General features: G+C 38.0%; 1 protein-coding gene and 1 long non-coding RNA gene across 5 annotated transcripts in view; one reads left to right on the plus strand and one right to left on the minus strand.

Moving 5' to 3' along the window:
• LOC138135836 (uncharacterized) overlaps nucleotides 1–25,982 on the minus strand; it is a 210,872-nt gene that overhangs the window by 139,356 nt on the left and 45,534 nt on the right. The gene's annotated exons all lie outside the window — the stretch shown is intronic.
• LOC138135842 (uncharacterized) lies at nucleotides 3,471–4,180 on the plus strand. Its single transcript, XR_011161107.1, has 2 exons — nucleotides 3,471–3,815; nucleotides 3,873–4,180. It is a non-coding gene; the product is annotated as an uncharacterized lncRNA (long non-coding RNA).

Here is a 25,982-nt window from a genome sequence, read left to right on the forward strand (position 1 = left end):
ACCTTAAAGCTCAGGTTTTATCTTAAAAGTTCAGATTCTACCTAGAAATCTCAACTTTTATTTATGATCGAAAAGTGATTGATACACAGGAAGACAATTCATAAATCCTGGAAGGGTTAAACGAACGAAGAAACCTGCAACGTTGCCCCCCACTCCGGGTTGAACCGGAAACGGCAGCTTGAGTCGCAAAAACGCGGGTCCAAACGGACCCGAGGTGATGGGCACCTGTACCTACCCGGGCACCTGCACTAAATACTAGTCATTCCGCTAACATTATCCCGTTGACCTCGTGCGGACTCGTATTTGTTTCACATGACACTTTCCCAAGCACGACGTCTATATTGATCGGGTGGCGTCGCGGCGCACAGCTGAGCGTCGGTTTAGCCTCCGCTCGCTCCTGACACACGCTTTGACGCTTTCCCGCTTAAGACAGTGTTATTGTTTTTGTTCGGGCATGTAAATCGCTCGAATTGTGGCAGTCGTTTTAAGAGGACCGCTGCAATTCCTGGCGGCGAAAAAGAGATAATCAACAGGAGTGCACGAGGCAAAAACCAAACGAGATGTCTGAAATAATAAGGAAGGAGAGTTGAAAAGTTTATGGTTAATATTTGAAGTTGCTGTTCGGACCCCGATTTGGATGCAGCGCGAGTTTCCACTCGAAACAAACTTGGGAAATGTATCTCGCGAACATTTTTAATTAAGGGAAATCGATTAATATAAATGGGCGAACAATCGCGGTTGATGTAATGAGGGTGGTGGATTGCGGCCGTTCCAGCCGGCTCGGTTAGGACAAGATTTATTCTATTAAAGAAACCTTAATCTATTAGAGAAAATGGCCCAACTTCCGCCTATCTATTAAACTAATCGATGTTCGCCAACAACACTGGGAAAACCGAAACATGGACACTTGCGAACTGACACAAACGAACTGCTCGCGGCCATCAACACCACAGAATGCATTTCCACATCAATTCAACAACGAGACACTCAAAACCCAAGACTGTTAGTTACCTTGTTATTAAGACATTTAACCGTACCTACTCCACGTAGGCAGGTGTGAACTGCTGCCTCGACTTCCCTCCAAGAATCTAAATAATGTTTATTTATAGTGGCGAGCTTTTCCTCGCAATCAATCTTCCATATTTGAATATAAATCAACACTGCGACTTGTAGATAATTAACGGCGTTCGGAAAATTCTTGATAAGTCAGAGGCGTCTGAATTATAAGAGTCGGTGTCACTTTTGAAAAAGTTTCATGTTTCCCGGTGTCCGTTATGCACTTTGTCGGATTCCAAGTTTTTAGGCAATTTTCTGGGTAAAGTCGCCGATAACGATCGGTCGTAATTCTTCCGGGGGAGAATTCAAGATCGTCCATTTTAATTTTTAACGAGGAATTAAAAAGAAATTTGGTTGTTGTATCAAGCGCGGAGTCGAGCTGGTTTTATCAGGTCGGGGCTTTTGGTCTTTCTGTTGACATTGCTCAATAATAAATGAGGCGATTTCATGGATCGCGATCGTGAATTTTTTCAGTTTTACTTTGATGATCGTGATCGATAAGGCTGATAGAAGAATACGCGGGCGTGTCGACGTTGCATGCTGTTATGTGGTAGGAAATTACCCGAATTATACCAGTATGGTCTTTGCTATTAATGGAAATTATCCAGCTAACACAAAAGAATCAGGTCAGACACATACGAGTTAAATTCTAAGGCGATATTGCATGAATATGGATAAAATTAATTCAGGATAAAACCATGTAACAAGTTTGTAAGGCGGTCATTAAATACCCATAAAAGTGAAATTATAGAGTGCAGACAATAGTAGGCTATACATTTAGACACAATTGGCAGCTTGCCTGACGAAGTTATCGATAAGTCATTAGTGGCGAAGCTGGCAAGGGTGGATTCTTTAGAAACTCCAGATCCACACGACGAGACCGACAGACTCGACAAACACAATCATATTAAAATTATTTATTGCACTTTGTCTCATATCAGAATATAGTTGGGCTATTGAAATTTAATAGTTCGCCATAAAGCGAGCGCCGCATAAAATCGACAGTGAAATACTGTATCATAAATAGGGGAAGATTAGGAGTAATGCATTTCGAACCAATAAGTGATACACTCTCGCAGCCTTTTAAAAATAATTGCTGTCATTTCTCTTCTAGATACTTCACCTCATACATTGTTGTTTAACGATGATTAAAGCTATCAAAACGGATTAAACACTGCTCTCGCTTAAATGCTTTTCAGAAAGTTATGCGTTTTAGGGTCATCACTGCGCGATTAAAACTTCTCAACGGGGTTTTGATACGATTTCTGGAACGAAACACCGGTTCGTCTTGAAGCATTTAGCACCGTCATTCGGGGTGCTAACCGTCAACCGATTTTCTTAACACAACGTCTAAACTACTAGATTGATCAGTGCCCCATCTTGCACTAGTGGTGCACAAGTTGTCCTCTATCATTTTCCAAATTTTCAAAATTTTAGGTCGTACAGTTTTTGTCAAAATGGTACTGTTATCGGTGGCTGTTTTTGTTCGGATTGCAAAAAGTCTACGCGAAAATCCCATTTTATTGGTTGTTATATAGGATTGTTATGAATGCTACATCATAGTTGGCTGTGAAATTTTCCATCTGCAATACATAGCGTAACCGGACTATCATAAAGGTCTGGATGTGATTACTTGGTTGTCTAACAACAAGGGGGTTTAAGATACTGGGCACCACAAGTTTACCGACATCACAGAAAAATGCAATCTACATGGATTGCGTTTTTAACTTCTTTACACCTTTTTTGTAATCAGAATAATTAAATTTAGAAAGAACTGTTACCAAAACCCCAAGATCGAAAGAAAATATGAAGTATGAAATCATAACCACAGTCACCTTAGCAGCCACAGCCTCGCCAAATTACAAAAATTTTGTTGCCCCGCATCGGTCAAGTTCTCAATATCAATAATCCACAGTCATTTTCGTGGCTGTGTGGTCCGGTGGTATCATAAATTCCGAGCCCGAAGTGTCTGGAATAAAAAGGTGAGTGAACCGGTGTCGGGAGAGGGCGCAAAACCGGGAAATATCTCCATTTACTTCAAACTCTAAACAATACCATATATCAAAGAAGTTTTTGCAATTTTTTAAAATTCCACAGCGATACGAATCGGTCGCCACGAACAAGAGGGTCTGTATCAGCGTTCAGTTGCAGCCGCCCCCAGCTCTGAATAAACCACTTCGCAGTAAATGCAGTAAGCGGCTTTCTTCTTCCGCAGCTTCCCTTCGGCGTCCACCGACGCATTTCCAGTCCCGCATGACTCATTATCACCTCACAATTAAACACCTCCGGTTCTCTACTACGCGCCGTTCTTTTGCACCCTTTATGGAAAAATCAATAGGTTTGGAAATGTATCTGGCAAAGGTCCGCCCTTTCCTCTTGTAAGGATGTCTCGAGGGAAATCGAATCCGTCTGTGCATCCCCCCTATGTCCGTCATCTTGTTACCTTCGGTTGTTGTCAGTTGTCATGTGCCCCATTTCGTGGATATTTTATTGTATTTCGATGTTCGAATGTTTTCATATTCGCCGGATGTTTCTTCTGGGGTTTATTGAAATTGTCGCGTCGCGACGAACGCTTGTCCCACGCTCGGTTACAACCCTTCACGTGTCACGCCGGATAAACACGAGTAAATACCTCTCAACTTTTAACGATGACACCAACCATAGATGCTGCCTCGATAAGTTTTCAAAGCAAACACGCCTGTCGACATCTCGACGAGCGTTTACCTACGACAGACTTTGCATGCGAACTGATCCAAAGGGTGAGGTAAGCTGATAATGCTCCAGAATCACCTTCCTCTCGATCGAATTTTTTCCAGATTTCGAAATTAGGAAATCGGAAAGTTGAACCGAACCTGTAGGCTACGCCGAACGGAGTCGGAGATGGCGCTTCAGTTCCCCACATCCCCGATGCGGCGACGGTGGCGCCACAAAAATTTAACAAAATGACAGCTATTAAATAGTGTGGTGTAGGTTAACTCTATCTACGAGTAGGTCCAAAGAAACTTTACTCAATCAAAACTAACGCACGTTTGAACAAAGCTGTCATGGACGGAGCGACGATACAAGAACTGTCACAATGTACGTCAGTTTTAATTTACTTGCTAATAAAGTGTATTAAATTTTACGAGTTCCAATGTTGAAGTGAATACCTCGAACGTAATTGGAGAGATTGATTAGAACAGCTCTGTGACAGATTGCGGCGATGTAAGTATGGTTGTGTGGAATTCGGAGTTGATATTTAAAAATCTGTAAAGCAAATAAATGTTCTTGCCAGAGTCAGAAAGTGTTGTCGGTGCAGTTGATGTGTTCTGCAAACACGGCGCAGTTTAAATTGCAACACACGAACCGTCTAAAAATTGTAGGTTGCGGTAGTGGAATAAATGCCTGGTGCATTCGAAACAATTCCATTCCGAATATGAGACTGTCAAAAACTAAACACAGGAATTTAAACGGGGCCATTCTCTCCGAGAAAAGGAAGAAAACGGCGCCGACCCAGAATTGCCGGGGTCACATAAAATTAAATGAACCGAGTTACAGCCAGTAATGTGCAACGTAGTCACAAAGATTTGCAGATACGATTCTGAAAGTAGAGATATTAAAGCCATGCATCACATCGGCGGCGGCCACGTACAACATTTTCATATTTTTTCATTAAACGCGGTTAAGTTTCGAGTTTTAAAAGCAGGAGCGAACGATACAGTGAAACTTAATCTATTCGGTCGGCGGCAAAACTGAACTTTTTACATCACAAAAGTTAAATCTCCCCAATAAAAAGGCGTAAGAGCAAAGGCGGCTAGAGAAACCACACTTATCACTATGCAGTGGCTTTATCGAAGCAGCTATAAATGGAGGTCTGAAGGAACGAGGCATCAATTGCCATGAAACATGGCTGCAATTCGTTTTACCACTTTCCCCGTTCTTTCCCGTTTCCTAACAAGATCAAATTCGCCGAGAAATACGATGACTTTATTCCACGCTGATTTGTTTGTGCCCCAAATGTGTTCGGAAAACAAACGAAAACTTAACCAATTCTATGAAATAGTAAATTAGCAGACGACGAGATAAGCGGCCGAAAGGGAGCTTCCACACCACGTTTCCCAAGACCCAAAACGAATTAAAGTGCCAAAACTCACTACATCGCGCCACGCATTAAACCGGAGATTCCTTCTGGCCCGGCTCAGATTTTACTCCCAGCCAATGATATTTAATAGATTAATCCGAAACAACCTCTAATGAGATCGTTACGGCAACCGAATTAAACCACAAATTGAATTTAAATCGCGGATTTAGGAGTGGGCGAAATTTTCGAATTTTTCTGCCCCAGGTCACGAAATGAATTAAAAATTAATCTCGTGACGGTAATTAAGGCACTCCCCCGTTGCTGCCACAACAAAAAAGACGTAATGCCTCTCTCGAGACTGCCAAGAGGAAGCAAATGCTTTTGTTGACTTCGTTTGGACTCCGCCAAACCACCAATAAAAATCCAATCTATTCTGGTTGCACTCCAAACATTGTTTGGATTTAGGTTCTAAAACCTGAATGCATGAATTGCAGTTGCGATAAATTCTCACCTTAAGCATCAACCGTAGTCAAGAAAATATACTGAACAAAAAAAAAGAGAGAATGATGAATTCCATCCAACTCTTCGAGGCATGGATGCAATTACATGGTCTGTGTCTTCTTGTGGTAAGCAGTCCCGGGTCTGCTTCACCCATGCCCGAAGTTGGTCTAGAGTTGTTGGCGGCTCTATTGGGGATAAATCTGGAGATCTCGCCGGCCAGTCAAGAATTAAAATGACCTCTCTGCTGTTAAGCAGCCTTTGATAAAGACTAGAAGTGATCTACTTCCCACACCATAATTTCTCTAGTGATTGATGTCTACCTTCTAAGACAAATTCTATATTCGGTCTTTCACCTTGAAAACGCTGGGCTCTTCTACGACCATCATGACCTCCTAAGCAAAATCTGGACTGGCCCTTAAAACAAATAGAATTCCATCCGAAGTCCCATTTGAGCCCAACTTGACACCAATCTAAGTGAAGGACCTTATTACGTGCAGTAAATCGTTGCATCCAAAAAGGATGATAAGCACGCAACCCTATTGCAGGCAAATTGCGATTTACCGTCGTCCTGGAAATTATATGTTCTGCAGCTAGAACGAAAGCATCACTAACTTGCAGAATGTTTTCTTCTAGACTTCGTAGAGCAAGAAATCGCAGACACCGTACATCGTGTCTTTGGGTAGTTCTAGAAAGAACCACCAGAACCTGCTTGGTGCACGAGTATCATTACCAGACCATCTTCCCCATTTTCGTTCTGGATATTTCCAGAAAAATAAACCTGCTTGCTTTATACCAATAATTCTTCCCGTTTCAAATTGAGATTGTATAAATCGTCGTACAACGAGAGCTTTTATCAAATTTGAAATTTAACAATTTCAATTTTGACAATTTTTTTTAGAATCAAAGAGTAAAAGAAGTACTGAAGACACGAAGATGAGGAAGCAAAAAAAGATCAATATTTTAGTTTGAGATAATGATTTATTTACAGTGTTGAATAATTGTTAAACAGGAAAAATGGAATTAATTTGAAGAATGAAATATGTAATCCTATATTTCAACAAGATTATGCTCATCTTCACAGGGCCCTGGTTGCAGTATCAGTTTGGCTCACTGTGCTTCCGTGACTCGATTTGTTTACTACCGAAGAGGTCCGGTTCTCGACTAAAACATGCTCCAGTAATTTAGCTCACTGTCCGTACATAAATGACTGAAAATTGAAGTGGCTTAAGTACTTCGTGCCATGCTTCTATGAGCACTCGAGTACACGAGAAACTCCGGTGGGCTACATACTATTGACTTTTGTGCGGCAATTATTATGGATATCGGTATTTGTTCTTCTCGTTATGTCGGTTGAAAAATTGACCTTTAGTCGAGTGCCGAGTTAAGATCCGTTCCGTTAATTTTTCCTGGTTTTAAGAATGGCCGCGACGATGGTTGCAGATATCGGAGTTGTAAATCACACCGAAATCGTAAATCAAGGAGTATTATTAGCTAATCCCCGGAGTATTTCCTGGCTACGCCCATGTCCCGAAGCCGTGTCCTCGTGATCTTTATGGATTTTACTGTACTGAAATAATCCGAATAATTATTTCCGAGGAAACTTGTTCTGGTATTTTCCCGAAGGACGTGAGGAAAATTCGTCGAGAAAAAGTAGAAGGGAATATTTAAAATTACATTAACGAGAAGAATAATTCGGTTTCAATTCGGGACGATCTTTCGCGTTCACTTAATTACGAAATTTGTAAATTCCTATTAGACGTAATCTTGAATTATAACGCCGATACTTGGCGCTCTTCAGCACAAAGCAGGTCTGAAAGTGCTTCAATAATTAACATATCGCATAACCCATCTTTGTAAACGGTTAACTATACGGTAGCTATTAAAAGCTCTTTACCTAGCGAATCTTGGGCTTTTAGCTAATTAATGTACGAGTGGTTAATTGTGTGCCCTCTCGAGTGGCACGACGTCGTCTTAAAAACATTCTCAAATGAAACATAATGTGACGTTAACGCCAGATAATGAAAACAAATCCTCGAATGCGACTTTATTTTTTCTTCCACTTAGCATCACCGGCAGCCATAAAATTTTCAAACGGACTTCTGTTCGGTGTGCGCCTGATGCCCACTTAAAAATTCTTTTATGCGCCAACTTTGGCGTTAAATAAATTTTAACGGAAATGCTTAAAACCGTGTCCCACTTTCTCGAAGAAGTTGTCCTGCAGCAATTTTTCCGAGGCCCGCGGAGAGACTTATGATGCGGCAATTTACCGAGAGAATGGCTACAACGACAGCAAAGCAATCACTCTGGGAATCATCTTTATAAATTCTGCATATTCCGGTCGGCGACGTCCAACATTAATCCACCACACACTGTCGGAAAAAGACAGAAAATTCACCGAACAAACAAAAATGCAGATTTACGATACCGTTGAAATCCGGGCGTGCCCAGACGGCGGGCATAATAAACCGACAAATATGATGCAAAAGTGTCAAAACTCCGGTAAATAATAGCGGAAATGCCTGCTTGAAATAGAGCGCCTTCAAAACTTTACCAATGTAGTTATATCGAACGGTTTTTGCCACTTTACAATAGCAATATCCGGGTTCTTTAGAAAACAAACTAATACCAACTTTCCACAATGCAACTTACACAAAACTTGGCGATGATAAAAACGACAGATTAAATGCAACGTTTCGTAATTTCTCGCGTACGCCGCCTGACTAAACTTGGCCGGAGTTGGACGGGGCGAAGAGAATGTTTTCCGACTTTTCCGACACAAAGCAGTGTCGGAGTTCGCGATGAAGCTGCGAAAATGCATCTCCTTTCAAAGAAACCATCCACTAATTCCACGAATATTCAAAGGGAAAATATGGGACGGAATGAAGCGCTGCAATCTCCGCCGAGATAGATAACATTGATAAGTCGAGCAAAGAAAATTTCAGAAGACGCTGCCTCAGGGACGACGGTAAACATTCTCATCAGAAACTATTCAAAAAAACCTTTCCCCATTTGCGTGGATGCCAAAGGCCACGAAACAAAGATCCCCGCACGGCACAGACATTAAATCTATTTCCGGGTAATGGATTTTTTAAAGTTTTGGCAACTTCAAGGGATCAAGAAACGACTCGCAATTGCACCAGGACGCGGCCTCCATACAGAGAGGACCGGAGAATAAACGCCCAACATGGTAGCCTAGCAACTCCCTTAACTAAGACTTACATGACTTACACCTCCGTTTACTCCAACATCCCTCCCTTAATATAAAAGAATGGCAATGATTAATAATAATAAAATAATCTTTAACGTGTTGTTGGTATTCCATCAGCTCCAAATGGTTTTCCATCTTTCAACTTCCTCGTAGTTATTTATTATCGACGTTATTACTTTTTAACAAATTATTATTGACTGTATCCTTGTCGCATTCGTCATTTACTTTTAAATTAGTTGATTATTATTGTGGGGGCCATTTTTCATTATTGATTTTGATTATTGACCTCGACCGCAGAGCAACCCGACAAAATCAACATAAATACGTGACTGTCTACATTTTCGATATTATTTATCGCTTATTTACTGAGGCAAACAGTCGTCACCACTATCCTGGTTGGCAATAATTTTCTGCAATTGATGTCATCGCTTCGGTGTTCCATCCTGCTCGTAAAGCAACGCAGGAGCGTGTCCTGCGACTTCAAAGCGTCAAACGGCAATAATAAAAATGCATACGTTAATAATTTTGCTACATTATGCGTTCCTGAAAATGGAAATAGCGACCCAGATTCCTGCCACGTTTTAGACAGTCAGGCGGAAACCGAACGCAAAAAGCCCAACAGCAATAGCATCAATCTGGGAGCTATAGTGCACCGTAAAAGGTTGCAGTTTGCATATCACTTACAACGTGAATAGAGACCGGCGATATGTATCGATATGTCGACAGGACCGTATTATGAATAAAACATACCCTTCCGATTTTACCATAACAATTCCGGGTGCGATATAACGTCACAAACATTTACAACTTCCAGAAGTAATATTTGGCGAGGGCGCCACATTAGACAGTGAATAAGGAACTGCTCGATGTGCATTTGAAAAGGAAACAACACCGGTCTTAGAAATTTATATTGTTAGCGTCAGCCACCTTAAAAAGGGGGTAATGTGTGAGTTCGGAAGGAAACAAAATAGAAGCAGAACTGGGAACCGTATCGCGACTTTTATGTTTCTGGAACGACGCTGTTATCGGCAAAACAAGTCGAACTAAAAAATATAATAACATACCTAATCGCTTATTTATTCTGCACGGAAACGCAAACACCCACCGTTGCTACGAATATGGGACACCCAATAGTACGTCGGTGTGAGGGATTATGGAAATATTTTACTAATTAGAACACGACATCTAAAAACCTACGAACGTGCTACTTAGATCGATAAAAATTATTAGCCGAGTAATTTTATTAATTAGTTAATAATTTTTTATGTTATTAGGAGCAAAAATGAAGTTTTACGTGTTAAGGCATCAAACTACCAGCCTCAGCACATAAAACTTCATTTTTGCTCCGAATAACAGAATACATATAATTTTTTCTTCAAACGTTCATGGGAAATTATTTAAGAAAAGGGTTGCAGGGTTCTATAATTATTCGTCTGCCAAGTACGTTTTGCAATTATGTACAAGTTTCTTGATTAAATATTATTTATTCACTTCAGCTTCCAATATGTCAGATTCAGAAACGAATTTGTTAACATTTGAGTTAGGAATGATTTAGTTAGTTTACTTTATCTGCTGCTCGTCAGCGGAGATAATAACTTTATCTGCCGCTCGTCAGCTCGTCAAATGCCATCGCAATGAAGTGCCGCTTTAGAGTTATCCATCCAGCAGTATAATGTCATATTTTACTGACGTTTGAAGAAAAACTTCTTTTTCGATGAACTGATAGGTATTTTTGATATTGTATTATTTATACTAAATGAAAATATGCAACAAATTTCACCTGGCTGGAAGAAAATTCCTAACTTGTCTTCTTGGCATTATCGATAACTATATTTGACATTAAAGACTTCAATTCAAAATAAAAATAAAAAATTATACTCTTGAACATTTAATTACCATCGGCGCAGCTCATCATGGGTTGTTACACTAATCGGTTTTATATGTAGTGCTGCATGCCGCGGTGAATTTGTATCTCAATTAAATATAATTTCAAGTAAAATCTATGGAAATGGTAAAATGAACGATGAATTATAAATCATGGCCACGCTCGTCGCAAATTTAATCCGATTGATGATTCGATACGCGCCAGTTAATTTCAACTGTTGTGCCATGTTGGCACCGAATGATAATGTGTAAATTAAACAATCCCGATTGGATTCAATCCGGATAAGAAAGGAAGTCCGAATGGTTATTTATGGACAGAAATATCAGTGCAGAACGTAATCGTCATGTGTATCCTGGAGCAGAAATTCGGATCGGAGATCAAATAATTTTTTTTTCCCGAAATTAAGAACGATCGGATAAATAATTTTATTTAAAAGTTTGATCGTCGACTGATGACCGGACTAATGGGCCCCAAACACTAAAGTTTAGCTTTAATTTTAGCAAGGTTTTTTCCTAAACCGAGGAATTTCATATTGCTTAAAACTTTGCTGATACTCCAACCCCAAAAGAAAATGAAAACGCCACAGAATGAACAACTTTTGGCGCAAATTCAAATTGAGCCTGGCAAAACTTTTACTACTATTACTGCACGGGGTAGATTCTTCGTAAGTAATTTTAGAACCCCATTATACGAGAATAAACATTCTCAGTACGTATGCAAAACAGTTTGCGAGCAAAGAATTCCACAAAGTTCTTAATAATCGTCCTTCGACAATTTAATTAATTACAGTTGCGTTGCAAGACCGGATGATAATAATCGTCGACGCTGGATTCCGATAGAAAAAAAAATCGTATTAAACGTTATATATTATTTTCTTGTAAGGTGTTATTATTGTATTAATTCCAAATTTTAAAATACAGGTATGAACGAGTAGGCTCATTGTGGAAATTATCTACGAGCTGTTACTGGTAAAATATCACGTGTGAGAGATGTTATCTCGACGATTATAAATTAACCATCAAGTAAAACCGTCAGTTAACAAATTTATTAATCTGCTTCCGTTGGATCGAACGAGAGGAAAAACTAGAGACATAATGAGCAAAAGGGGTGACGTACGAAGAAAAAAGCTAACGCCATCTTACCAGGGATTCGTTTTAGAACAAACTGACGGGATCCTGCTGGAATTGAAGCCAAATCGATGAGGATTTCCAACGGATTTAAACACTCGCAAAAACATTGCGATCGTTTATTATTGGAGTTTGCTTTGCTTGCAAAAACACTACGAAATTACTTCCCATTCGATTCAATAACATTATTTCGAAATGAATACTCATCTAGACTTCTCGTCTTTGCGCTAAAAAATTGCCGGATTAAATTGGGGAGAGAGGAGCTCGGAAATTTATTATTAATTTGTGCCGAGGTATCATGACTAGCAGCGATAAATCTTCTGTTTGGTCTCAGAAGCAGAATTATAGAATTTGAAACGCATCAATGTCAAAAACGAATCACGTGCGGGAATCTATATTGCGCGCCCCTACACCAATTCCCACTTAAGGGTAAATTGAAAACACCTACGATATTACGGCTGATCAGCTCGCACGGATTCGATTTCTATCCGATTCAAATCTGCCGGAGCGAGTGGAGAATTTTTGGGGTGGATTTTGGTTTCGGCGTAAATAATTAACGAAAAAGGGGACCAAGTGGGAACGTCCAATATTAATTATTTGTTATTGTACTTTATTGAATGGCTGAAACAATTGTTCCATCTACATTGGACTCACGCCCTCATACTATATCAAAATTATCAGTAGTGAAAGTCCAGGAATAAATCACCACCGCAGAAATAAATCAAAGATATCTCCATGCAAACCCCAATCGGCATGGTATTCGGTAAAATACGTTTTCGACTAACCTCCCCGGAATTTGTCTTTATCGCATATATATTTAATGCGTCCGGACTTGCAAAGTTGCAACTCCAATATAGACGGAAGTTTGCATGAGGCATTAATTTAAAAGAGATGAGGTTTCTCCCAATAAAGTGCGTCAGCTCGGATCGTTGAACTTATGAAATGCAATCTTCAAAGATGATGGGATTCAATTTCAAATATCCCCGAGCCGAAGCGCTCAATGTGAATAAATTAATATTTATTTACTAATACTTTACTTCTTGTCTGTCAACTGGAGCGACGAATCCATCCGACTTTGTAAAACTAATGGCGGACGATTTAATTGAATGTAAACACATTAATAAAAATATGAAACGTCTTCAGCTTGTTTGGTTGTGCTCGCTCGGGAATTTTAATAGATTTGTAGCGGACCTCCAGGTTCCACGACAGAAATATATGTTTCCGTATCATAAAGCAGAAAAAACAAGGAAATCAACCGCAAAACAGATAAATTCCGGACGATCCTAAATCCGTTCGCGACCAACACATTTGTAAATAAACTGTAAATTGTGAACAATCGCCACGAAGCAATGATATCGTTGATTCGACGAGCTTTCCCAACACAACTGACACGACTAAAAACTCTTGTTTTTCGAAAGCTCTAAAATAGCAAGACGTCCAACGTCTTTTATTCCTTCTGCGATGGTTTTTATTTCGTTTTTGCAATACTGGTCGTCTGCTGGTGACAGGTGTGCACCGTCTACATCATCAGTTCTTGTTTTGTTAACCGGGCACCAACCAACAATTAATGTATTTTCCGTCATGACGGAACAGTCGTCTTCAAAGAGTAAGAAGCAGTCAGGTTTAATTGATAACACAACCAATTTACACTTCACCGACCAAAGTATTTAGTTCTCTCAACAAACCACACAAATTTTCGAAAAAGTACTTCACGATGTTCAAAAGCTTTTGAAGCAGCTGCAACAGATGGATTACGAAACAGTTGCTTAAATTTTGGAGCACTTTGGATACGACTTAAATTTTAGAAACTGAGGGAAATGAAATTTACACTTGACAGGTTTCATCATGTACAGTTAAGCGAAATTTGGCAGCATAAATTACGGTTTACGAACTCTGATCGCCTTTTCTTTTAAATACATAACGTCACATTGATTCTCATTTTAATCGGACATATTTGACTTCTGCAAACCAGAAATACATTATTCATAAACTGTGTTAAATATTTGTTTACTTCTTCAATCATATCTCTTATCCGTTATTTAAGTTATTTAACTGGGAATAAAAATATAGGATTGCAATGGTACAGCCGTAAAAAAGTCGTGCGGCGTTAAATCGCAGGACAGCCGAGGAAAAGGAATTACCCTATTACGATTTATACGACTATTATCAAAATTTTTTGTAGGATTGCCAGAGTTCGGCAAGTGTAATAAGGAGTTGCACCATCTTGCTGAAAATATAACTTTGCTGAAGTTCATCATGGTGTAATTTCCTCAAAAATCGTCGTAAAATTTTTTGTTGATGCTGTAGTGCATTGTTATTACCTTCAAGTAAAAATAACTTGACATACAGTTAGTTACGAGTAAAGCAAAATATATTATCTTCAAAAATTAGGTCAAATTATTCTTCTTGGACTAATTGCTGCTCAGACACTTATCTTATCGGGAGGTTAAGAAGCTTTAATAAACTTTTCGGCATTTTCAGTACTCCAAATTCTCATATTCTGAAAATCTGTTCTCTGAAACCATGCATCATCGGTGAAAAATTTAATTCTAGAACATCGTCGTCACGAAACTGTAAATGTTGAGGCAGATCAACTGGGAGTACCTCTTGAACTGTAATTACTCGATAAGGATAAAGATGCAAAACCTTGCATCATATTGCGCGACTTGTTTTTAGAAGTACCTCTATTGTTGGCAACAAATGACCAATTGAATTCTTCGGTTCATATTCTACTGTATCCTGTTGGACAGTTTCTGGAGTACTTTTACTCTTTCGTCCTAGATATCCTATTTCACGAAGTACTCTGACACAGCGATCTACGTTTACTTGAAATGATCAACCGCGTCTTCTGAAAATTCCTTCTGGTCGCAAGAATAAAATTCCATCACAAAACATTTCTGTTCGAAAGTAAAAACCATCATGTCGCACACGAAAACCAAAAAAAATCCTAGTTGGTCAGTTATACAAAGAACTGTTTTTACTAAAGAAGTAACTCACCACGGCTCGTTCGCTGAATAAATGACGTTTGTCACCTATAATTTGACACATAACGCAGCTACGCCATACGTTAACGGAAACAAAAGCAAACGCCGGACCACTCGCCAACAATGTTTTTGATATTTATCAACCGTAGAAAGCGGCAGCGCCAAAAGTCCGAGACAAAGCCCGATGGTTAGAAAATAAATTATTATAATTGACGGCTCCATTTTTATTCTGCTATCTATTTTCCAACTTTGGAATATGAGTGCGAACAGTGCAACCGTAATTTATAATCTCTCTTATTTTGCCTTCGGCATTTGTAACACCTGTTACTGATGCAGCTTATTTATTTACAAAAAGAATCCACCCGGCGCATTTAATTTGTCTTCTTGAAAAATTATCGAGTCTTCGACGATTGTGTATTTTGTGGGAACGTTACAACGGATTATGTTCAATACGTAATATACTAAATTTTTCATTCCGGTAGGCCCAGTTATCCTTGAAGTAATAAATTTCTATTTTACGAGATAATCAATTTTCACTACAATTATCATACCACGAGAAATCGGTTCACCTGGTTTCCTGCTACGTTACTCGATAGATGTAAATAATTACTCGCTGCCTGTTCCAATCTATTAACAATCTACCCTAACCAACTGATTTCATACATCGGAATTAGTTTCTAGTATTAAAATGTGGCCTAAACAATTTCTTGAGTGTTGCCGGACCAGCACGAGTTACCCTTTCGATTTAACCAGCGACTATGACTAATGTAACGAGTCAGAAGATAAACAGGTGCCTAATAGGTATTTGGCAACTAATTAATTGATTAGTTATACAGGCACCAATTAAATAATCAACAACAGGAATGTATTTGTGTAATTCCGACCGGACCCAGTCACTCTCTCGCCGAGATTGACGCACAATTGATGATATAACTTTGAACGCAGCAGGAATTCCTCTGGTAGCATCCTTATAAATTACGTTACAATATACGATTCTACGAGTTTCCTATTACACTTAAATTACACACCTAGGGCAATAATTTGTTTTGAAACATTACAAGTGTTCAAACACCGCAAGGTATCTAATGAGATGTCTATTTGTTCAAAAATGATCTCGCCAGGCTGGCACACTCGCAAGGTGTTATAACTCCCAATTTATGACGGTACGCAGGAACTCCACGAAAAAGTTTTAATCAGTATGGATTGCACAGAAGCGCTGCATCCTACGTTGCGGCCAAGTTGTAAATTATCAACAGCACGAAGACCAGCTAATAACTCTTCATTAGTGCAGAATTGTTTAGAGGTGGCACTACTTGATCTTCGTTGCGAATTATGCAGGCTGCACCTTCCACATGATAATAATGGAAGAGTTTTGAAACCTCGACGAACCCTGTTGCATAGAGAAGTTGAAACTGGCACAGGCGATGCATCCGTTGCCCCACTATGCGGTTTAAATTATTCAGTGAACGTTAATGCTGTTTTATTGCTAATTAAAATTTGCGATGCGGACTAGACTGTGCCCTAAGAGAAATAAAACCAGCGGAATATGCGCTGGATTAACCGAATTTTAGCTGTTTATTCCTACTGAATGCGATTTATGGTTTTGAAGCTCGACTTACACAAAAAAACAACAATATTTTTATTCAAAACCAGTGTTCTTTCAGCTGAAACAGTTCCTTGCAAAGAACACTGCATTTTGGACTCAATCCATTCGCCATCAGTTTATTTTCAATAACTGCAATAGCATTTTCATTAATGTTAATGAATTTTCATTATCAACAAAAAAGCACTTGCGGCCCGATTTCAAATTGAATCGATAGTTATCACAACGCTCCACAAAACACAATTGGAATGAATAGTTTTATGCACGAGTTAATTAAGCTAGTGAATTTTGGAAAATTCGGGTTAATGAAATCGGGTGAATTTTTCGTGAAGCATGACACAATGGCGCCTTCAATTAATGACACGAACTAATCAAATTATGTCTGTGGAAAAGATAGAAAGCGGTGGATGTGGAAAAAATAGACTGCGGCTTCCGTTCAGCGTCTGCACACCTGCTCTGAGCCAGTAATTAGAATTTGGAATTGAGACAACAGACAGAACTTACTAATTGCACTGAGTGGTTCTGTTTGCTTCTTCAACATCCGGTCTGTTGATAAATGAAACTTGGTAGGGCGGCGCGACAGAAAGAAAGACAGTTAAATGTATGGTTTCGGAACGGAGCTGGCAACGCTTCTGCTAAATAAATGAAACTCAAAGGATGAAAACTTAATAGTTTTAAGTAAATGATTTTGGCAATGTTACAGATTTGGCACGCCGTTAAGAAACCGCTCCACTTGAAGGAAAAATATGTTCAAACGAGCTGAACCGGAATATGACGATGGACCTCCGGTTCTGTCAAGATTGTCGTTTCCATTTTCCAGAGCGCCTCTGACCACTGCACTGGAAACGTATTCTGCGATATAACAAGTGGTTGCACAGATACTTAAGCCGCTTTGTCCGAGCACCAGAAATAATTTCGATTTTATGGAGACGTAAATGGATTACAAAGATTTCATCGTTTGTTTATGTCGAAAAATGATTATTGTCCAACGAAAATTACTACTCATTACGCGTCACAGTGTAGGTATGTCAAACAAAACTCGGATCATTAGAATTCTTACATTAGTAACAACAACCTATGACAAAATCAATCTACGTGAGTACAATAATAGTTTAATACGTAATGATAAAAACAAAAACTCTTCTAATATCCGAAATGTACATATGTACTTAATTTTCAGTAATAATTTCGCCAGTGCATGCATTTTTCCGAGCTCACGAATGGTTTTGTTCACGAGACGCAGACGAGGGGTCGATTCTATAAGAAAATCGCCCGTCGATACGGAATTATTACTTGAGAAGGGTTTATTTTAAATATCAAACCCACAATGTTTGAGTTTTCATGGTACATTGTCTAAAAAAAATCTTTTGCCCAATGGCATGCTCGAAAAAAAATTTCCATTAATTTTTTGAAATGGTCAAAATTTTCTGGAAGTTTTGTTGCCATGAAAAGAGTACCAAATACAAGCTTTCTATTGGTTTTACAGATTTAAATACTGTAAGCAATAGGTCTTTGTTTGGATTGTCGATTCCGAAAAAGTTATCCCAGAACACAGATATTAAGTATTCTGTCTTTATTATTAAAGTAGGCAAAATAAATGGAATTTTCTGGACTACTTGGTGTTCACTTTGGTAACACTTAATTATCAAACTAACTTTTTTGAAAAGCTTAGGCACGTTTCGATTATCATGATTGATGTCGGTGAAATACTTAATTAAGTAGAAAAGATAAAAACATTTTTCGTGGATTAGTAATAATAGATATTTATTATACAAGACGATAAAATCGTATTTTATCTTCGAGAAGATCGTGGAGGGAGAAAAGACTGGAGATGGCATTTCCTATGCTTCCCATGTTAAAATTCCGTACCCTCTAAAAGCACGTGCAACAACCTTTTATGACCCAGTCCACAATGTGCTAGATAAAGAAGCACAATGCGCGTGGGAGGAAGGCGAAGGAAGCCATTGGCCTAGCGTCTATATTCAGAAACCTTTTATGACTCTGTAGTTTTCGCGGGCCGGTACACGTATTTGAATTAGTGCCATCTCCAGTCTTTTCTCCCTCCACGGAGAAGATAATTAAATTTTATCGTCGTGTATAATATTCAATTTTTTTCTATAGCATTTGTATTTTATTATTAATAGTTATTTATTTAACGAGTTCGTGTGTAATTTGGGCTTTTGTTGGCATGAGTGGGCCAGTTTAAAACTCGAGTGAAACGAGAGTTTTAAAGGTCCACGAGTGCCAAAAAAGCGCAAATTACACAAGAACGAGTTGAATACAACGTTTTTTTATTCGACGAGCCCCCCCAAAGACTCCAAATGGCTTAAAATCTTGAAAATTAGCTTGACGTTTCGTTTTGACAAGTTGTCAAATTCATCAAAATCCGTTCACAGAGGAGAAAATTCTCAAATTCTGACAGTGTCGAACAAAAAAACATTTTTTTTTAAATCATTACTAATGTCAGGTTTTAAAATCTCGTTAGTATGAGTGTTGTTGGGGTAATAAAAAAAAAATACTTTATCTATCCTTGCTGTTAAAGTAGCACTTTATGTACCCTTGACCTTTTGATTTGAATAGATAAAAGCACACTTTTAATATCTGCTATAGAAAAAATTATTAACTAATTACTTCTATGAAATTGTAAAGTTCCAAAACATAATTATCAATAAAATAAATAACGGGACAGTATATACGAGTACATTCAGTGTAAATTAACATACTGAAACAAAAAACTTTTGATTTATTTATATTTACCCAATATTAATTCTGAATGTAGTACAACGCAGCTCTAACAACCGCCGAACAAATATTTGCGCTCCCTAAAATCTAATAAGTATAAGTAAACACATTTTTTTCTGCCAACGCACAGAATACAAATTGATAAATCATTAGAACCGCGGACGAACATGCAATCAAATAATAAACAAATAGAGTAGTTGTATGTTTTAGAGGCGATCGCTTTTATTGATTAAATTTCATTTTGCAAAAGCGCAAAAGTAAGTTGGTATTCAGTTGACAAAAAGCAGAAGCGGAAGTAGCCGGTCTAGAATCCCACATATATCAACAAGGTAGGATGCATCTTTGGTCTCGTCACGAACTTTCCATTCATTGCATTCTGCAACAGCGGTGCACGTTGGAAACACACGATGGGAAAGTAAATTTCTCGTCTTGCAACCAATTTTTATCCGACCGGATTTGTCAGACGCGACGATATTTCCAAGCGATTTTTTCCCTAAGAATGGACTGCGAACGCAGTTAAGTAGTTTAATGAAATTAAAACCACTGTAGAAATTGATTATCTCAAAGTTCTTAAACGTTGAGAGAGCAGTAACTTAATAAATTCCCTTACAATATTATTATAGCAAGTTGCACTTAAAGAGCTATAGAACAAAGGGGGAAATCTCAAAGAAATTAATGAAAAAGCCTTTGAACTTTTTGAAGCGTTTATGCTGCGATTCGAATTAAATGGTTGGTGCTGCTTGAATATCGTTAAATGTGTCAGGCGAAGAGGTGAACGGGAACAATTGCATCCAGCACCAATGGCGGCAGAAGTTATTCAGACCGACAAATAAAGGAATCGAGTCTTTTGTTATGGGGGGAAGGTCTACGCGGTCTAGACGGAACACCGCTACTATACCCACCCTTAATAAAGTAGCACGGTTAGGCTGATTTTATCGATAGATATTTTCAATTCATTTTGTTACGACACCGAACGAAACCGACAAACGACAAATTGATCCGAACTCCTCCTTTTCCACGCCGAAATTTACCCTGATGGATAAACTAAATGACCACGAAAACTGAAAAAGAGATCAGGCCGTCCTCGAAAGATCCGGAAAAACTCAGCAAAACCAAAAACTACGAGTAAAAGTAATATTAAAAATTATTGTTGATATGAATGTGGCACACTCGCTGCAAAAATGGAAATAAAGGAACCACCACTTCTGTTGGTCATCAAAAAGAAAATTTATTAACGCTCACAATCACATAAGAAATAAATCATTCAAAGGGACAATTAGTTAATTTAACATTTTATAAATACAGTTTTCTTTTCTGATCTACACTTTCAACGTATCTAGTACATAATTATGTATTAACTTCTTGCTATCAAGGTAGTAAAATAAAGGCATAAAAGATTTTTTAAAAATTACGAAATAATCCTATTCGGTTTAAAAACAAAACTTGACAAAAAAAAATTATCTCACAATCACTGAACAAACTTCGACGTGGATGTGTGTAAAATACATTACATAAATTACGTAAATAAATCCGGTCTCGATGTCGTGCCCTCTTTTCCCTCAGAATAATAATAATGCCATGACAAAGTTGTATTAAATTCCCTCGTCGAAGTACAAACAAAATAATTTGTCACTTCTAATAAGCTGGTTTCTACAAGTTCTAAAAATGAAAGAGAAATGAATATCAAAAATTCATTTCAAAAATGGGAAAGTTACCTATTTCTTGCCATAACTCAAAGATAGTGCAGAATTTTTCTTAAGGGTCGAGAAAAAATAGTTTTCAAAGCTAAAATAGACAAATCATACTTTTTAGGCTTACATATTTACATCTGCTAAATTCTAACTTCTCATACAAAAGAAGAGATAAAATAATTTGGCTCTATTAAAACATCTAGATGAAAGTATTTCAATAACAAAATTGAAATAAAATGTCACTAATAAATTGTAACTTACTTTAAATTCTGCAACCAACAATACAAACAACGATTGATGGAATTCTCACACATTTTAATTTTTTAAAAATGACATGCTGACCTTGTTACAATTCAAATAAACAAACAATACCTGCAAATTTCATCAACAATTCTTCTCTGTTCCAAATATGTGATTATTTTTTTCCGTATCTTCAATGTTATATTTTCTCTGATTGATAATACTCTTGACATTTTGTCTTTAAATGGTAAAGAGTGATACTCTTTATTTAGGGATACAGATCATGATTTCGGATTTACAACAGGACTGCTTGGTAACGTAAGATAACGTAATGTCTCATACTGATGCAGTAAAATATTTTAGAATTTATATTTTCAACAAAAATCATTTATGAAGTAATTCTGGAAGACCTCCAACAAGCAATTAACTTCCGTAAGCTGGTATAATGCTCAACTGAAAATTAAAACGACTGATATATTTTCTAAACGGTACTATCCACAAGCATCACGAAATGTAAAATCGCTTAATTGAAGAGAATTCGTGGAAAGTTCGACAGAGACGTCACCAAATTTATAAACCCCGACGTCTCAACTCTTAATTAGGAATTAACAATATAAATATTAATTTATGAGGTAAACATTAAAGAACAGTCTCCACTCCCTTATCTTGTTTAATTAATGTTTATTTTGAAACAAACAGGACAAAGAGAGTCGTCGAGGAGGCTGGGCTCGTGATAATTCCGGTACATCTTCACAAACTACCCTCTCTTCAGATCATTGCGTGTCGTATCCCGGTCATTTGGCACCATTTTAAGCAACGATCGCAAAGCCAGAGCCCAATTAATTAAACTCGATCGTTGCACATAGCTACAAAGAGTAGTCGAGCCCTCATAATTTTCGTTACCCTTATTAATTTCGTCGTAATCTGTTTGATCAGAAACGGAATGGCTTTGACGAACGTTTCGGAAGTAGGTGCGCAAACAAGAGACGCAATTAAATACACAAATAAATATAAATAACAACCTAATTGAGATAAAGACCCATTGTAACTCATCAGCACCGTGATTTAACAGTTTAACGGTTACCGTCCCCGTCTTCCGAGTCCACACCTGTTGTCTCCTGTCTCTAGTACCTGTTCATTCATTTCCTGAACATCATTAGTCCCGTATCCGCCATTACCGTCACTTCCTTCGGAGCTTAGCTCCCCTTCTTCCGACGTCTCTGGTGGATTTTAACAAAAATAGAGCGATTTTTTGTCGTCCGGAATAGTGCAGAATTGTCGTAATTAGTCGGAAGGCATTAACAGCATCTTGTTCAACACATTCGATTTCACAGCCGATAGACTTGGGAGCATTGTTCCCTATTATGTCTGCAAAGTTTAATTTTATGGCGCATAAGTCGTTACCGGATCGGTGGGGTTATGTACCAATATCTAATGAGTTTACACCGAGGCGACCCCTGGTGGCGAAGTGTGACGCGACTTACTATTGTGTGACAAACACAATTCGGTACAGACGCCAAGACAGACAGCACTTTGTATCCAAGTACTGTTATTTTACTACGGATCACTTAGTAATAGAAGATAATGAGACAAAACGGTTAAATGCCGTACAGAAGAGTAAATTAAACAATTTCAACTTGGCTCGGAGACGGCTTCGTCCATTAATAGCTCAAACAAAAGTTTAATTGAATGTGTTTTTCAAAGAGAACTCTATTTAAATGTGCACAGTTTCATCAAAGACAATCAAAATGATTTTATGGAATGTAAATATGAATGTACATTGCTGGAAGTTTTTTCGTGCATCTTGTACAAGGTGATCAACAAGAAAAGTGCTACCTCATCTTTTGTTTTATCGAAACGTCTTTCTTAGCTTGATCGTACACATATGTATCCTTGCTACACACGTTTTATTGGTTGCCTACCTCTCGAAAAATCTATTATTAATTAATTCTTAATAATTACTGCTTTATCTTCAATGCTAAAACTCATTTTTCCACTTCTTCTGGGATAATTGTTGCTTACAATTACAGGAAACGTCCGTAAACATTGCCGAAAACTTTTTTCAAGGTTAACATCAATACCGTTGCTTTAAAACTGACGTTTGTTTGACATTTCACCGAAAAATCTGCTTACCAGTGGCGTCGCGTTTGGCAATAAAGCTGGTAAATTACTCATTCTCACAAATGTAAAATTCACAATTATAATTACAATAGACTAAAGATAATTTTTGTAAAACTGTGACGCCACATTCGATCAAATAAAATCTATATATATTTTTTTTTAACATTTGTATGTACGATATGATACCATCTGATAATCTAAAACAACTGACTGTTTTTCAGGAATTGTACTTCAATAAAGATTATCTTGGAATAAATGCATTGAACCAGAGCATTTTTCCATGATATGCAAACGTGAAATGAAATGTTTCTTATCGTACTTTATCATCGTGGATTAGACGCAGACCCCACGATATAACATATTTCTGTTCGAATAAATGTGGAATATCGTACAACAGCCTGATAATCTAAAACAATTGACTGTTTTTGAGGAATTGTAGTTTAATAAAGAATGGAAATGTTCGTAATTTATTGCACCAAAATAGACCATTTTCCCTTCTACACAAACGTAAAATATTTCTTATTCTCCTTTATCATAGTAGATTAGACGCAGCCCCCCCAATGTAAACCAGGTAAGAATATGGAGGACCTCCGTGACAACGTCAACACATTATCTGCACGCGACGGGGGCACAAGCTATTCGTTTTATATTTGCAGCCATGTATCAAATTTTATTACTTCATCGCCGATAATTTATTTGTTGCTATTTTTAATACTCTTGTTAATCGAAGCATGAAAAGCTCAACTCCGGATGGGGCATCAAAATTGATGTGTTAAATATTTCAATAAAAAATAATACCTGCGTTAACCCTACTGTGGTTATTAAAAATTTCAGCAACAGGAGCTATTTTTTGTTACTTCACAGGAGCACGAGAGAAGGATGACGTTTCAGGAAATTTCAGGTCTACATTACTTATTCCTGAAACGAGTGCGTGGCAGTGTTATCAAGGCCGTGGGATTAAATTTCATAAAAAATAATCCCCCATATCGTGACTCTTTACGAAACGAAATCTTTACTTCGGCTGAATTTCCATAAAGGTTTCGATTACCGAAAAACCACTTGCGCTTCAAACATCCTTTTATCACTTGTCGGCACATAAAAAGGATTTATACAATATTTAAGAGGCGAGTAAATAATGGGCCCGATATCCCCACATGAGGTCTTTGTTTATTGTGCAAACGGTCCTCAACTAATAATGAACGTCCCCATTGGTGACCCATTCAACACCCGACTCCATTCAAAATAAAAATCAAAATGGTGGACACGCGTCAGGACAGCAATGGCGCTGTCACATCTCTCCAAAACAAGAGCAATAAACCCCGCCAATGAGTAATGAGGGAGACTCATTACGACAACATCTGGCGAATTTCCTGTGCCGGATTTGGGGAAAAATTTTGCAAGGTTGCAGCAGATAACAGTATTTGTCATAAATTAATAAACACGTATCGGTGCGAAATTGTGTTTGTTAGATGGGCAGAGTGCCTTATCAGTCCTGTTATCGGCTAGGTGCATTATACAAGCAAACAAGTGCCCCTCGTGATATTGGATCTGGAAGTGTTAATTTCGCTGTAGTTTGCAATAACGCAGCGTAGGGTTTGTATTGTGTCCCTTTATTAAGAATGATCAATCAACTTCAAAAATGCGTTACGAAAAACGCCCCCTTGGCAGCAAAAGAGTCGAGCAGGGGTTAGTCAAACAAGCATATCGTGTGTCGGCGAAGAGATTTCAGCCACTGATTAGGCGAAATCAATTCATTATTATGCCATTTAATTGGCTAAAGTAGTTTTTCATGTAAGTCCTAACAAGGGTGCGATTATTCAAATCGCTAACGACTGAAAAATGAGCGTTTATTTAAATGAAGTCTTTACGAAGCAGCAACGGAGACGGAAATGCGTTCGCGTTCTCGAAAAATGAGCAAAATTAAATAAGGATCGGCGGTAAGTGGCTACGATTCGTGGGCCAGAGGCGGAACGTCGACAACGCGAAAATGCGTTTATAAGCAGAAGGCGGGCCTCATATTTTACGTTATTTCTTGTATCATATTAAGCTCAGCTTTTCAAAGTGTCGTCAGGGATTTATGAGTATTAGTGAAGTATCCCGAATCGTAACTCAAAAAAAGTATTAGTCGACAATCCGTTCTTCACAAAAAATGTATCAACTATCCAAGCACGACTCCAAACATACATTTTTTGTAATCTCTCGCTTAACGGTTCGACTAGACCGACATCTCATCTCTCGCGATGAAAAATTTATATTTTAGAAAATATAATAAAAAAACCTACGAGAAGCTATAATGTGTTTTATAGCCTACAGCCTGTTGATAGTTGGCTGAAACTCGAGCCGACAAAACCCCCCTAAAAAAATAATAACAAAAAACACTAAACTGACACCCACAACGAGAAAAGAATGGATGCTGTAAATATTTTTTTGCAAGTTAGGTCGGTACCATTATGTGGTTAACCACAATCGCCATAATGATGTTTGGACCGTTATTTAAAAATTTCAGGTAGAAAATTTCCCACAAACTCACTGGGTTCTAATGTGGCTAAAATTCATAACTTCCGTTCATTGCACTAAATTACTTTGGTATGTGTAATTCTTCACTTTTACGAATGTGTAAACGTACAATATAATATTTAGTTGTCAAGTCTGGTGAAATGTGCTTTAATTGGACGCTTTTTGTCAAGATTCTTGGAAAAAATTACAAATTATTGGGTAGGTACTTTATACAAATCCTACATTGTTGTATAATACAGAAACCTGG

Source organism: Tenebrio molitor, chromosome 7, assembly GCF_963966145.1.
Source record: "Tenebrio molitor chromosome 7, icTenMoli1.1, whole genome shotgun sequence".
NCBI classification, from domain to species: Eukaryota; Metazoa; Arthropoda; class Insecta; order Coleoptera; family Tenebrionidae; genus Tenebrio; species Tenebrio molitor.